The following is a 15,545-nucleotide window of genomic DNA, read 5'->3' as shown; positions in this document are numbered from 1 at the left end:
TGTCTTTTTTTTTTTTTATTTTTTGGAGAGGTTTTTGCTATAGGGCGCATGCTCTCACCAGACAGACAGAGAGAGACAGAGAGACAGGAAGCAGGAAATCACCCCCCAGGGGGGATGGCCACGCTGCAATCCCTTCTCCTCCATTCTCCTCTCGGGATCTTGGGCATGCACGCACATGTGCCTGGCGTGAGTTTAAGCCACCGGGTCTGGGACTCGAACCGCGTTTGACTAAGTGGGAGTCCAGCGACATAGCCATTATGCTAACTGCTGGTCCCTGTATTTGTCTTTTTACTATATGTATGAACTCTCTCGTGTAAATGGATTACAGTAGTGACCCATTTTAAGGGTGCTTTATTTCAAAAATATTTCCAACTGGTGCAAGTGGAAATGACTTTCTCTTTTCCTCCAAGGCTAAAGATAAGAATATCATGTTATACAGTTGCAGCTCAATCCCTGTTAATAAAAACCAATGTTGATAGAGACAGTTTATAGTTTACCCTTTGAACTAGCTGTTTCCCAACTTGTTGCTATTGATTTTTTTTTAAAAAAGAGGTTTTTGCCCTAGTGTGTGTGCGCTTTCTAGAGAGAAAGACAGAGAGAGAGAGACAGAGTCAGTGAGAGGGAATGTGAGAAATCACCACTTGCGGGAGATGGCCACACCCAACCCCTTCTCCTTCTGGGATCTTGGGCATGCATGCACATGCACCTGGCTTGAGTTTTAAGCCACCGGGTCCAGGATTCGAACTGCGGTTGGTCATGTGGAACTCCAGTGACATGACTGTTACACCATCTGCTGGCCCACCATTGTTTTTTCCAGAATGCATTGAAATTCCAAGCTGTCTTTGAATCGTCTAACCATGATGTCAGTGGTTGTCTCCCTTCCACCATGTAGAATATTTGATTTAATTTTCTTGCAGATATAGGGGCAAGCCTGTCTGCTTTTCAGTGTTTATTTACTGCTGTTATGATTTCATCAGAATGTATTAAATCAAAAAAACCTGACTGTAAAAAATAAAAACAAATTTTAAAATGATATTCAACGCTACCAAGCAAGTGGTGAGAGGATACTTTATCCACTTTCATGACAGGGCCAGAGAGTAGTGCCTCTGTGAGGCAATCCCACATGGGAAGGTTCCCAGTTCAAGTCTGGACACCTCTCTGGGTATGCTGGGGCATAATCCCAAAGGCTAGAAGTGGATCGCCGTGTTGGAACCCTTTGGTGGTTCTGTCTCTCTCTGTCTCTTTCACTCATGATAAATAAATAAACCGAAAACAAAAAAATAGACGAAGAAAAAAGGTCTGGTAGACACCTGAAGTTTTTGCCTATACAAAAAACAAAAACAAAAACAAAAAACAAACAAATAAACACAAAGGATGTCATGGCAGCAATAATTTAGCAATGCATGTTAAATCATCCATTTTGGATGGATAGATTATATCTAATGATTATATCTATTCTAGGGGCAAAAAAATTCTTAAATATCTACATATAAAGATGCTTAAGAAGTTATAATAATAGAAAAAATAAAATAATGCCTATCAGGACACTAATTAAATTACCATTTAACAATATGATGCAAATATTAAGCAGACATTTTTCCTAATACACTTCTAGGGAGAAAAATCAGGTTATAGAACTTTATATATGATGTGATTCCCACTACACACATGATTCCCATATGCTAAAAGATTATGAAAATATTTTTAATCTTTTTCATAGTTTTCAGTATTTCATAAGTTTTCTACAATGTGTGCATTAGAAAAAATATTTTAAAAAATTACACACTCCGCCCCACCCTGGTGCTACAGTTGGTGAACTTCAGCACTAAAAGCACTGAAAGTCATTGTGGGTTCAGATCCCTGGGTTGGCCTGAAATCAATTGAGTGTGTCATGTGTGCCCAAGATCCTGATGTGCTAGAGGCCTAGGGAAATGGGATCAAGGTGCTAGAGGCCTAAGGAAATGGGATCAGGTGCACTTCCCTCTCACTCTTTCTCTTTTATACACATGTGTACTCTTTATCATGAATGACATTTTAAATAGATGCAGGCCTCTGGAAATGGGATAAGGAAGAAGATTTCTATCTGGGAATTAAAAATGTGATGTGCTTAAGAAAATCGTAAAAGGCTTCTTTAAAAACTTTTACAAATTAATTTGCAAAATCTTTTTTTTTTTAGAATAATGAGGGGTCTTAAAAGGTTTGTAGAAAGGTATTCTGGAAAAACTATGCATGAATTGAATTTTTTAAAGAATTATTTTATTTAACTTTATTTATTTATTTACCTATCTATTTTAATTTGACCAGAGAGGGAGAGAAAGAGAGAGAGAGAGAGAGAGAGAGAGAGAGAGAATGAGAAAGCAAGCCACCAGGTCCAGGACTTGAACTGCCGTCAGCCATGTGGGAGTCCAGTGCCATTAACCACCACGCCACTTGCCGGCCCCTGATTTTTTGTATTTACACCATGGCTCATACTTCAATTCCATTTCTCAATGAGATTTTTGAAGTCCCCACATACAAAGACAATACAAAGCTCGACTTAGGATCACGTTGGGAGTGCTAGGTCAGCGAGTAAAAGGAACAAAGATGCAGCTGCTGCAGAGCAGAGCGCGGTTGGCACTAGGCTGGAGCAGATGTGTTGCAAAACTTCTGAGAGTGTAATTGCAGGCAGGGTTGCAAGCGGCCATAGTGGCAAAGGTAGTTGCTGCTGCTCTCTTGCAACATAATGGCACTAGTGACACATTTCCAAAATCCATGGGGAAAGTGAAGGGTCACTGGAAGAGAAGGAACAGAGAGAGGGACAATACCATTTCTAGAGCCCATACTGTCTGCTATTATGATGGGAACTTCACAAACATTGTTCATCTTCTAACCCATAGAGCAGACCTCTATGGATGTGAGATATTGTGATGATGTTGTGTAGTCAGGAAGCGACAGAAACCCCTCTCACAGGAACTTAAACAAAAAAAGAGATGGATTGTTTCTGTAATTTCCAGAGGATTGTGTACTTGCCAGGGAGAGAGAGAGAGAGAGAGAGAGAGAGACCCCCTTCCCCATGGCATGTGGTCATGTTGCAATACAAGTAAGTCCCAACATGTAGATCTGGGGGACATCCAAATTCCAAAACATGAACCTTTGGGGGACAAACCATTACTCAAACCATCACAACCTCCATCTCTTGGCTTTTCCTCTTGTTTTGTGTCAGACTCATTCTCTCCTGGTAGATGGTGTACGGAGTGGCTGCAGTAGGCTTTCGGTGGGTATCAGTCCCATCATTACCTCTGTGAGGGTTGCATTCCTTATGGGGGCCTTCAAGGAGTTTTCTTGCCCTTTCTAGTTTCTAGAGGCTGCCATGAGCCTTGGCTTGTGGCCCCTTCTATCTTCAAAGCCAGTCATGGCCAATTGAGTCACTCTTATATTACAGCCCTCTGACACCAACTGTTCTGCCAGCCTCTTCCACACTGAGAGAACTTTGTGATTACCCTGGGCCCGTCTGCATAATCCAGGATTATTTTCTATGACAAAGTCAGAGGATAGCAACCTTGCTTTCCTCTGAAACCTTAATCCCCTTTGCCATGGACCTAACATGTTCACAGGTTCTGGGCATCAAGAAATCAACATATTTGGAGAGATCTCTAGTCTGCTAATTACAGGTCTTTACAAAAGAAAAGGTTCCTGTTTGTCCTTCCTTTTTCTTCCCTACTACCTTGAATGGACTCTTGGTGTGTCCACTTTTGGAATGCAGTACTGTGATTGGTAGAACCACCTTTTGGCAGTTGCCCAAAAGACAGAGGAATTGTTAACAGTAGAATGGGAGAAGAGGTGGCATATGGAAAAACATCAGAGGTCCACTGCAGGTGTTGGTGTCCACTGCACTAGCACTGCATGACCAACTGCCCCTGGCTCCGTAGCTCACAATGACATTTGCTCATCTACTTTTAGCTCATGGGTCTCCAGTTTATGGTGGCTCTTCCAGACTTATCTGGAATCAGTTGGATTTGACTCTAGGCTATGGAATGAGGTTCAGGTGTGTTCCGCCTGTTTCCCATCCACCTGGCATCAGCTGTTCCTTGGACATTCTTCTCATGGCTGAAGGCAGGAATACAGGAGGGCGAGACAAGCAAAGCAAGCACATTCAAAGCTCTTGTTGTGGGTCAGCTCCAAGGCCTGTGGTTAAGACAGCTAGATTACAGTTCAAGTCCTGGACCCAGTGGCTTGAGAAACACGCCAGAGGCATGTGTGTGTGCCCAAAATCCTGAAAGGAAGGAGAAATGAAGGGATTGGGGCATGACCATTCCTGATTGGGGGAGAAGTACTTTTTCTTTCCCCTCTCACTGTTCCTCTGTCTCTCTCTCTGGCAAGCATATGTACCTTTTAACATTAAAAAATTATAATAAAGGACCAGCAGATAACATAATGGTTATGTTGCTGGACTCCCACATAGTCTACTGTGGTTCGAGTCCCAAACTGGTAGCTTAAAACTCACACCAGGTGCATGTGCATGCATGCCCAAAATCCCAAGAGGAGAATGGAGGAGAAGGGATTGCAGCATGGCCATTTCCCTGAAGGGTGATTTCTCACTTTCTGTCTCTCTATCTCTCTCTGTCTCCCTGGTGAGCACACACGCCCTATAGTAAAAATCTCTATTCAAATATATATATTATATATTATATAATATATATATAATTTATATGTTATATATTATATTTATTATGTATATATATACATACATACATAATAAAACAAAAAGCTCTTGTTTGCATCATGTCACATATTAATACCACAGCAAGTTACATGGAGTGGGGAAGAGCACCTCATCTATTCCAGTGGGTACTCTTTAAAGTAGCACAGTGAGGGGCACAGACACATTGTTCTTTTCTTTAAAGTTTTGTAAAAAGAATTCTTTGTTTTTTTCATGAGTGAGAGAGACTGAAAGACAGCGAGGTAGCACCCATAACAGAGTCTTGATGTTGTGACCCACCCCCGACTATGGCCAGCTAGGATCATAGCATGTGTGGCCAGTGTACTCAGGGGAGGTCTCCAGACATAAACCCAGAACGCTCTCATGTGGCTCAGCTTCATAGAGCATCGTGTAGTTATATGTCTGGGGGTATAGCATTCTTCACAGGGAGGGTGCGAAGGGCTGGGGACAGTCATCCAATATTCCTCAGTGGGCCACCAGTGAAGGAGTTTCGTAGGGCTCTTTCTTCAGGCCTGCTTGACCTGGAGGAGTACTAAGGTGATTTACTTCCTCCTGCCTCCTATTACTTAAAAGATACTGTAAACAGGCCTTGCTGTGGTGGCACAGTCAATAGGGTGCCGCTGGCACTAATGGAACCACATGGGGAGATCCTGGAGTCCAACCATGTGGACCTGAACACAACGGGTGCACCCATGGGTCTGCCTGTGATCCCGACTGGCTAGAAGGCTGGGGGAAAGACTGTGATGTGGTAAGACTCTGATGGAAGTCCCTGTCTCTCTCTCAGAAAGTAAATGTCGGGGGATGGCAGATGGCGTGGTGGTTATGGGCACTGGATTCTCACATGGCCAACCACGGTTCAAGTGAACCTGGAGGCTTGTTTTCTCACTTTCCCTCCTCCTCTCTCTCTTCCTCTTTCTGGCCAAATTGAAAATGATAATGACAAACAAAGTTAATAACATTCTTAAAGATTAAAAAAAGTAAATGTGGGGGGGTAATGATTTTTATTTAGTTAGTTAGTTGTTATTTATTTATTTTTAGTTTGCTATAAGGTATGTGTCCTTGCTAGAGACAGAGAAAAAGAGAGGAAAAGTGAGAAATCACCCTCAGGGGGTATGGCCACACCACAATTCCTCCTACATTCTCTTCCTGGGATTTTGGGCATACATGTACATGTGTCTGGCATGTGTTTCAAACCAACAGGTCCAAGGCTTGAACTATTGAAGCAGCCATGTAGGATCCAGCCGCCTTAACCTCCATGCCACTTGCTGGGCCCCAGTGAAAAAAATTCTGAAAAGACAGAAAAATGCAAAGATTAATCTGACAAATACTGAAATGTATTCATAATTCAAAGTTTAGAGATTCTTCTTACTCAAAAGAATTCTCCACACTTATAAGAATACTCTTTTTCTACAACTGGAGCATCATATTTCTGAAATCCTCAGATAACTGTAAATGCAATAATTTCTGTCCCAGAATTCAAAATTCCATACACTAGAATTTATTAAACTTACCTTACATGGCTGCAATCCTAATTACAGTATCTGTACCACTTAGGAATGGCATTTGGCTTCTTGTAAAAGTGTCCTGAAGAAAAGTGGTTTTAACTCATAAGAATCTGGGACTGGCAGGTGGCATGCTGGTTAAGGGTGCTAGATTTCCACATGGCTGACTATGGTTCAAGTCCCAGACCTGGTGGCTTGCTTTTTCACGTTCTCTCTCTCTCTCTCCCCACTCTCTGGTCAAAATTTAAATAAATAAAGTTAAATAGAATAATTATTTAACTCATAAGAATCTATTCTTTTACAGAAAGAAGAAATCTGGTAAGCAGCCCTGGAATAATCCAATACTTCAGAGACAACAGGAATCAGGATCCCTCTGTCTTTCTGTCTCCATTCTCAAGTTCTCCTCCTGGTTCAATACATCTGTTGGAGCTCCCTCCATCAGGGTTGCTCCTGTGTCTCTTTATACCTTCCTTAATACACATGTATTTTTTCGAAATCAGGGACTTAGAGAGGATGACCTTTGTGGACCAAGGAGGATGTTCTTTGGTCAAGAGCACTAATGGTGGAGGTATGATTGTGACCTAGAACTTTCCAGCTCCCGTGCCTATGCCCTTTTCTAGATTATTCTCAACTAATCTAGAACAGAATTACAGAATTACCTAGAAACCTGATAAAGCATTGTTCTGGGTGTATCTGTGAAAGCATTTCCAGAAAAGATTGACAACGAATCTGGGTAGACTAGTTAGGGAACATCTGCCCTCAATGCGTGCAGACATCATCCCATCAGCAAGGGGCTGTGGAGAACAAACGCAGAAGATGGTAGTCCTCTTGAGAGAGAGCAAGATAGACGACTTCTGCTACTTTGGAACCCAGAATTCAAGGCTCATCTGCCTTTGGACTGCAAGGCTTTCAACTAGTGCTATGGATCAGCTTTTCTGCTTCTGTGGCCTTCATACCTGAACTCAACCAGGCTCCCCACATTCTGAGATCTCCAACTTACAGGTAGCCTATTGTGAAACTTCTCAGCTGCTGTAATTACATGAGCCAATTCTCTAATAAATCTTTTCTTATACATCTATGCATATCCTATTGGTTCTGCTCCCTCGAAAACTCTAAGTAACACAGATTTTTCTTTTTAAGGTTTTTCCCACAGGGCATGTATAGTCACTGGAGAGAGACACAGGGAGCAAGATACAGTGAGAGGGAAAGTGAGAAATCACCATGATATTTGCAAGACACAGAAATGGTTTATTACCTGTTGCTGATAACATGTATAGTATTCTCAACTGGACTGGTCGCAGAAGTATTTTGTTTTGGGTAAATTCTCTTTATAAACTAAATTATATACAGTGACTGAATGTTTAAAAAAAAACAGGGGCCAGCGGTTGGTGAAATGGCTATGATGCTGGATTCCCATGTAGTCAACCGCGGTTTGAGTCCTGGACCCGGTGGCTTAAACTTACACCGGGCGCGTGTGCATGCGTGCCCAAGATCCCAAGAGGAGAATGGAGGAGAACGGATTGCGGTGTGGCCATTTTCCCCGGGGGGTAATTTCTGACTTTCTGTCTCTGTCTTTCTGTTGAGTGCACATGCCCTATAGCAAAAACCTTTCCAATAATAACAATAATAATAAGAATAATAGATAATAGTAATAATAATCTGAAAAAAAATGAAAAGCTATTTTATGATGATGATGTGGATAGTAATGTCTTTGTTTTGACTTGCATGGTTGCTGTGCTGGAAAAAGAAATGTAGTACACTGTAAAGATATGTGTGATTAAATGTAATATAAAATTTTTTTAAAAAAAGAGAAAAAAAAAAAAAGAAGAAGAAATCACACTCCCTCCCCAAAGGAGGAATGGCCATGCTGCAATCCATTCTCCTCCATTCTCCTGTTGGGATTTTGGGCATGTACACCTGCATACACACCCACCATGAATTTTAAGCTGCCAGGTCTGGGACTTGAACTGTGGTTGGCCAAGTGGGTGTCCAGGACCTAGCTACTTCAACTGTGGAAGGCTGCACATTAGATCTTGCACATGAACAACTGTCCATTTTGTTCCCTTATCCTAACATGTCTGTCTGCATCTGTAATGTCTGCTGGCCCAATGAAATGTGAGCAGATACAATCCCACCAGAGTGTTTGAAAAGATCAAACACTTGTTTTTATCAGTTGTATCTGTTATCTTCTGGGGAAAAAAACGTGCCTTACACAGCTGTTGGTCTAAGAATGAAGAGACATATTGAGCAAACCTGAAGTCATATCTCAACCTAGAGTCAAGCTCAGCTGATCTCAAAGAAGCCCATGAGGATCATGGTTGAATTGCAGACCTGTAAGCGAGAAAGACATGCTTATTTGTGTAAGGTAGTGGGTTTGAAGGGTGGTGATGGTATTTGTACAGGACGTTACAATAGCAAAAAACTGACTAATATGCTCATAAGGCTGGTCAACTCAGGAAAAAGAGTTCAGGATGCTGTTTTGTGCTCATTCTACTGAAAGTGATGAGAAGTGAATTTCATATCAGTGTGGAAAGGGAACGTATGGCGAACAGTTATGAAAAGGTCCGGGATAGATCTGGCTCCTAGTGCAGCTGGATCCAGAACCCAGATGATACTGTAAACCTGGTGTTTCTTTCCATCCACCAGTTGCCTCTGCTTCTACTCGAGGATTGGTATCCCATTTTGCTTTGACAAACAGCTTCTTCCGTGCCACTAGGAAAGATGGCAGAAACAGCTCTACTTTATTATTTATCTATCTATTTATTTATTTAGAGAGTTTTTTGTTATAGGGCACATGCATTTGCCAGAAAGAGAGAGACAGAGAGACAGAAAGCGAGAAATCACCCCCCAGGGGGGATGGCCACACCGCAATCCCCTTCTCCTCCATTCTCCTCTCGGGATCTTGGGCACGCACGCACGCGCGCCTGGTGTGAGTTTAAGCCACCGGGTCCGGGACTCAAACTGCGGTTGACCACATGGGAGCCCGTCAACATAGCCATTACACCAACTGCTGGTCCCCAAACAGCTCTACTTTATAATGTTTCTACAACTAGAGATCCTAGAAGGTGGGTGGGCTTTTCATTTGGGCCTGACAAATCAAGGTGCTCTATGGTATGGGATTGGTTCAGAGATGGTTCAGGTAATCCAAGCATTCAGCCTTCCCTGGATTTTGAGGCTGAGATCCTCAGGAAAAATATTCTCTCCTATACTCTAGGGTCCTGATGCCGGGAATAGAGATGGCAAGGTGGGGGTGGGAGATTACTGTTCAAAAGAGTGACACTGGGGGACCAGCAGTTAGCGTAATGGCTATGTCGCTGGACTCCCATGTAGTCGACTGCAGTTCACGTCCCGGACGCGGTGGCTTAAGGCTCATGCCGGGCACGTGTGTGTGCGTGCCCAAGATCCCGAGAGGAGAATGGAGGAGAAGGGACTGCAGCATGTCCATCCTCCGGGGTGGGGGGGGTGATTTCTCGCTTTCTGTCTCTCTGTCTCTCTCTGTCTGTCTGGTGAGCACACATGCCCCATCGCAAAAACCTCTCAAAAGAGTGATACTGGTGCAGGCACAAGTGAGCACAAAAGGCATATAGTCTAAGCTAGGGAGAAAGTCTAGCTACTTCATCTGTGGAAGGCCGCATGTTAGATCTTGCACATGAACCACTGTTTGTCCATTTTGTTCCCTTACCTTAACATGGCTGTCTGTGTCTGTAAACCTGCTTGCTCTTCCCATGAGAAAATAGCTTGTGCTAGCCATACAGAAAACCATATCCAGGATGACATCCTGTACCTGCTACTGTCTTTGCTAACTAGCCCGAAACATTTTTGTTTAGCAATGTAACTGCTTACATAGAAACCCCACTCCTCTCAGAAATAATTAACCTACTGATTCAGCTTCTGTAACTGCTTGCATAGAAACCCCTGGTAACTGACCCCCCCTATGAAAAGACTGCTCAGACTTTGGTCGGGGCTACAGTTCTGACTCTTGCTCCCCCCTCCCTGCCAAGCCTCAGCCTGTGGTCACTGGCCAGATAATAAAGACTCCCTTTAAACTTAATCTGGCTTTGGTGGTTGTTCAGTTCATTCGGTGGCACTCTACAACACAACTATGACCTCTCAATTTTTTTTCGTAATTGCTAGAGGGCACATGTGCTCACCAGAGAGAGAGAGAGAGAGAGAGAGAGAGAGAATTAAAGAAAATACCCTCAATGGGGCAGAATCATGCCGCAGCCTTTTTTCTTCATTCCTCCTTCCCTCAGGATTTTGGGCACACACACACCTGAAGTATTTTTGAAGCCGCTAGAGCCGGGATTTGGATGTTGTCAGTCCTGTGAGGCCCAGCTCCCATAACTACTAAACTACATGGCTAGCCCAAACCTCTCAAATCTTGAAGCCCTAAGAAAGAATTGACTCGTTGTTTTATTTATTCACAAGTCTTTTCAACTAATAATAGCTGCCATGAGTTGATGTTTCTATTGTGTATTAAATCCTGAGGATTTAATAAAGATAGAGGTTGTCCCTATTTTATAGAAAAAAGACCCTGAGACTCAGAGAAAATAAGAAATTTGCTCAAGGCTGCAAAAGTGGCCATACTGTGATTCAAAGCCCAGTCTACCTCCAAAGCCTATGGTCTGTCCACCCTGGGGTAGTTTGGAGGTTCCCCTCCCAAAGTCATGTATTTGAACTTGGATGTATTGTGAAGGTGTTAAGTAAAAGCTTACTCTCTATTGGAATCCTGGGGTGGGGGTTCTGGGTGTGATAATGCCATGAGGGCGGGGCCCCATGGTTGAGTTTTGGCTGACCTACAAGCAGAAGGAATAGGACCAGAACCAGAGAGAAACTCATGGGTATAGACCATGTTCTGCTCTGCCAAAAGTTTTGTTTCTAGCACTTTGTGATTGTTTTGTACTTCTTCTTCTCCAGGATTGTGAGTTTTGCAAATAGATCTCTATTTTCTCTTTAAATCGCCCAATCTAAGGTATTTCTGTTAGCAATGCAAAACATGGACTAAGACACACCCCAACATGTTGCCTGATGAACCAGGCTGGCCACATCCTTTGGGGTCACCCTTGGGCAAAATGATGTTAAAGACAAGGTAACGAGCCTAACCCTCCCCCCCCCCACCTCCTTGACCCTTCCACTTTGTAGTCCCCCTGTTTCATTTGGCAAATCTCCCTGATGTTGATGCCCTGGCGTGGTGGGCAATATCTCAGTGTGGCTACCTGGGCAGAACTGTAGAGGGTTCACAAGAAACTAGGCAAGCACGGGTTAATAAAGAGGGTCCAAGATGACCCTTATTTAAGGATATACATAAATCTGCTCAAGGGTTAGGGCCCAAGACTAGCTCCCAAATGAGTTTTTTTTTTTAGAATTATTTTTAATTTAACTTTATGTATTTTTATTTACTTATTTTAATTTGACCAGAGAGGGACAGAGTGAGAGAGAGAAAGAGGGAGGGTGATAAAGCAAGCTGCCAGGTCCAGGATTTGAGCCACAGTCAGCCATGTGGGAGTCCAGCACTCTCACCACCATGCCTCCTACTTTTACAACAGGGAAAAGAGATACTCCAAACTACCTCTGGTACCACCTCTGGCAGGCAATCACTGTAGATGCCCTGCATTCCTGAGAAATGACCAGCACACTAGAGTTTGCAGAGTTCATCCTTACCCTCCCCCAGTGATCGAGACTGTAAAAAGGAGACCCTCCTCACCAAAAGGTCCAAACCTGCAAACTTGCTGAGGTTTCACCTGGGTGATTCTCACTGTTACTGCTAGGCGCTCTCACCCATGCGCTGTACTCTAATAAACAGAACTTCTGCTCTTGCTCATGTTTCTATCTCTGGAAAATTCTTCTACTACTCACACACCAGCCCTACTGCCCCACTGCACTGCTGCAGCATCCAGAACTCTAGTTCCTTCACATTTCCCATCAAAGCTGTGCTAACTCCCGCACCCTTAGGGTTCCTGATCTCTAACAGAGATGAACCCAACCAAGTAGTCACAAGACAGCGTCCCAGTACAGATGGTGCACTCATACGTGAACGATAAGCTCCTCAGGGCTTAGGTAGAAGAGACAGTCTATGGGCAGCCGTGCATGGCTAAGCAGGCATGTCTGCTTCCCGGGGTGCTTCAAGAAATCATTCACATTGGGTGGCTTAAAACAATCAGTATTTATTCCTTCACAGTTCCGGAGCCCAGAAGTCCCAGATCAAGGTATCTGAGGGTTGTTTCCCTATGGAAGGCTCTGAGAGAGGATTGTTCTATGACTCACTCCTGGCTTCTGTTGGCTGCTGGCCATCCTGGCGCTCCTCAGAGTGTAGACACATCACTCCTGCTTCTGTCGGCCTCGTCTTCATGTGACCTTTTCTGTCTCTGTGTCTCAGATCTCCTCTCCTCTCTTTATGGGCAGCAGTTATTGGATTAGGGTCCACCCTTAATCCAGGATGATCTCAAGACCTTTATCTTAATTATATCAACAAAGATCCCATTCTTAGATAAGGTCACATGCACAGGTGCAGGGGTTGGGACTTAGATCTATTCTGCGGGGTGGGGTTGGGGGTGCGGGACTAGTTCAACCCATTACAGCAGAGGATTCAGGAGCTCCACGCCCTTAGGCTGTACAACATTATCTTGGCTAAGTGCAGAATCTTATGCTAGCCTTTTCTTTGAAGGTGGGGTAAATTTCCTTTTCTTCCTTCCTTCCTTCCTTCCTTTCTTTTTCTTTCTCTTTCTTTCTTTCTTTCTTTCTTTCTTTCTTTCTTTCTTTCTTTCTTTCTTTCTTTCTTTCTTTCTTTCTTTCTTTCTTTCTTTCTTCCTTCCTTCCTTCCTTCCTTCCTTCCTTCCTTCCTTCCTTCCTTCCTTCCTTCCTTCTTTCTTTCTTTCTTTCTTTCTTTCTTTCTTTCTTTCTTTCTTTCTTTCTTTCTTTCTTTCTTTCATGAAGGAAAAAGCGAGAGAGGCACATAGACAACTCTCCCAACAGCGTCTTGATGCTGTGATCCACCTCCAGCTTAAACTAGCCCCAGATCATAGGCACACACATGCCTGGTGTGCTCAGGGAGGTCTCTGGATGTGAACATGGGACCTTCCCATGTATGCCATCCTCATGGAGCACTGCATTTGGCTGCTGCACCAGCACTGAGCCTACTGTGCTATCTTTGACACTCAGTACATTTCTCTGTAAAGGTTTTACTGTTCCATAAAAAGGAAAATATTTGTAGTTGAGACCTTTGTTCACTCATTACTTAGCAAGGATACTTACTGAAAATCATATAGCATAAGAAAAAGGTGTACACCAGGACCAGCAGTTGGCATAATGGCTGTATCACTGGACTCCCATGTAGTCAACAGTGGTTCGAGTCCGGGACGTCATGGCTTAAACTCACGCTGGGCACATGTGCGTGCATGCCCAAAATCCTGAGAGGAGAATGGAGTAGAAGGGATTGCAGCATGGCCATCCCTCCTGAGGGGTGATTTCTTGCTTCTTTCTCTCTCTGTCTCTCTGGCTAGCACATGCACCCTGTAGCAAAAACCTCTCCAAAAGAAAAAAAAAAAGAAAGAAAGAAAGAAAGAAAGAAAGAAAGAAAGAAAGAAAGAAAGAAAGGAAAAGAAGAAAATACTGTACACCAACTCCTGTCTTCCGAGGGTTGAGTTGTACGAGTCACAGGGACATGGCCAAATGGGGGTTCTCTGCTTGAGGGACAGAGAGGGCCTCCTGGGCGCACTTTACTTATGCTGTGACTTGTACTTTACTTCTTTTTTTTTTTTTTTGGAGAGATTTTTGCTATAGGCACATATGCTTGCCAGAAAGACAGATAGAGATAGACAGAAAGCAAGAATTCACCCCCTAGAAGTCTGGCCACGCTGCAATCCTTTCTTCTTCTCTTGGGATCTTGGGCACACACGCACATGCGCCCGGCATGAGTTTAAGCCACCAGGTCTGGGACTCGAACCGCGGTCAAGCACATGGGAGTCCAGCAACATAGCCATTACGCCAACTGCTGGTCCAACTTGTGCTTTATAGCTCTAACAGAGCAAAGATGTGTTTTAGTTTTCTTTACACCCTGGGGTCCCTTATGTTTTGGTTTATTCTTAACTACTCCAACTTCTTTCCATAGAGGGGATAGGTGTGATCACAGAAATAAAGAAATAAGGGAAGAAACACTCTGAGCTTCTATCCTATGGGAGCTGCTAAGGGCACAGGCGTGGGTTTTCCCCAACCCGACCTCAAAGGCACGACTCTGCAAAAGCCCACGCCACTGGTTATTTCTCTTAGCTTATCCTCAACTCCAGATCCTATAATTTAAAGCACCTTTAATTATCTGGCTGCTGAAACCACCCCCTCGTAACTGACTCTGGTTAAGCCAGCACTTTAGGGGCATTCTCTTCATCCTCTTTTGGCTTTTTCAGTACTTACAGCCTTCTTCTCAGTCCCACTTCATTGATGAAAAAACTGAGGCTAACAGAGTTCATGTAACTTGCCCCATGTGTATTTAACTTGGGTGGGAACGGAGCCAAAGTTCCCTGATTTACAATCTATGGTCTCTGTGCTCTCCAGGTGTCTGGTTCTGGATCAATAGCCCTCGTTCCCAGGCTTCTGGTCTTGGAGTGACTGGTGTGGGAGGACAGGCTTGGACAATCCACACTTACTTGCATGGTTGATGCCCAAGTCTCTGCAACACTGCCAAGGTGGGGAGCAGCACTGGGTTGCCCCAGGCCAGCAGGGAGGGATGGTCGGGAGGAAGACCTCCAGTCTGAGGTCTAGCAATTACTGTGTTAAGCACTTGACCCGTTAGCCAGTGAGGGGTGAATTGTACCCATTTTCCAGATGAAGGAACTGCGGTTCTCAGAGGTGGTCTACCACCCGAGAGGCTGAAGTTGGAGTCATAAGTCTGTCTGTTACCAAAACCAGATCTGAGGTAAGTACCAAAGAGGTGGTACTCTAAGAAAAGGTAAAGACTGGTGACACCCGCTTGCTAATCCGACTTGTTCCCAAATGACGCCCTGAGAACACCCCCGCGCTGTGCATGGCTGTCGTGGGACCTACAGGAGCTTAGGGGATGTCTGAGCTGAGCGGTCCTCGCATAGGCCCCATGCTGCTGCCGCCTTGCTCTCGGAACACGATGCCAAAGCTGACTTCTGAGAAACAGGTACAACTACTCTCTTGAGAGGGTAGCGCCCTTCCCAAACCTGGCTGAGCCCCAGAATCACCTGGGGTGCTTAAAAAAGTACAGCTTGCCTGGGCCCCACGCCAACTTTGGAGCCGGGCTCTGCTTCTCTAGGTGCTCCTCAGGAGTGAACTGCAGCTCAGGGAGGGATTTCTTGTCGGCACCTGGTGCTAGCCTAGTGAGATGG

Source organism: Tupaia chinensis, unplaced genomic scaffold (assembly GCF_000334495.1).
Source record: "Tupaia chinensis unplaced genomic scaffold, TupChi_1.0 Scaffold147282_1, whole genome shotgun sequence".
Taxonomy (NCBI): domain Eukaryota; kingdom Metazoa; phylum Chordata; class Mammalia; order Scandentia; family Tupaiidae; genus Tupaia; species Tupaia belangeri.
This window is presented reverse-complemented; position numbering follows the sequence as displayed.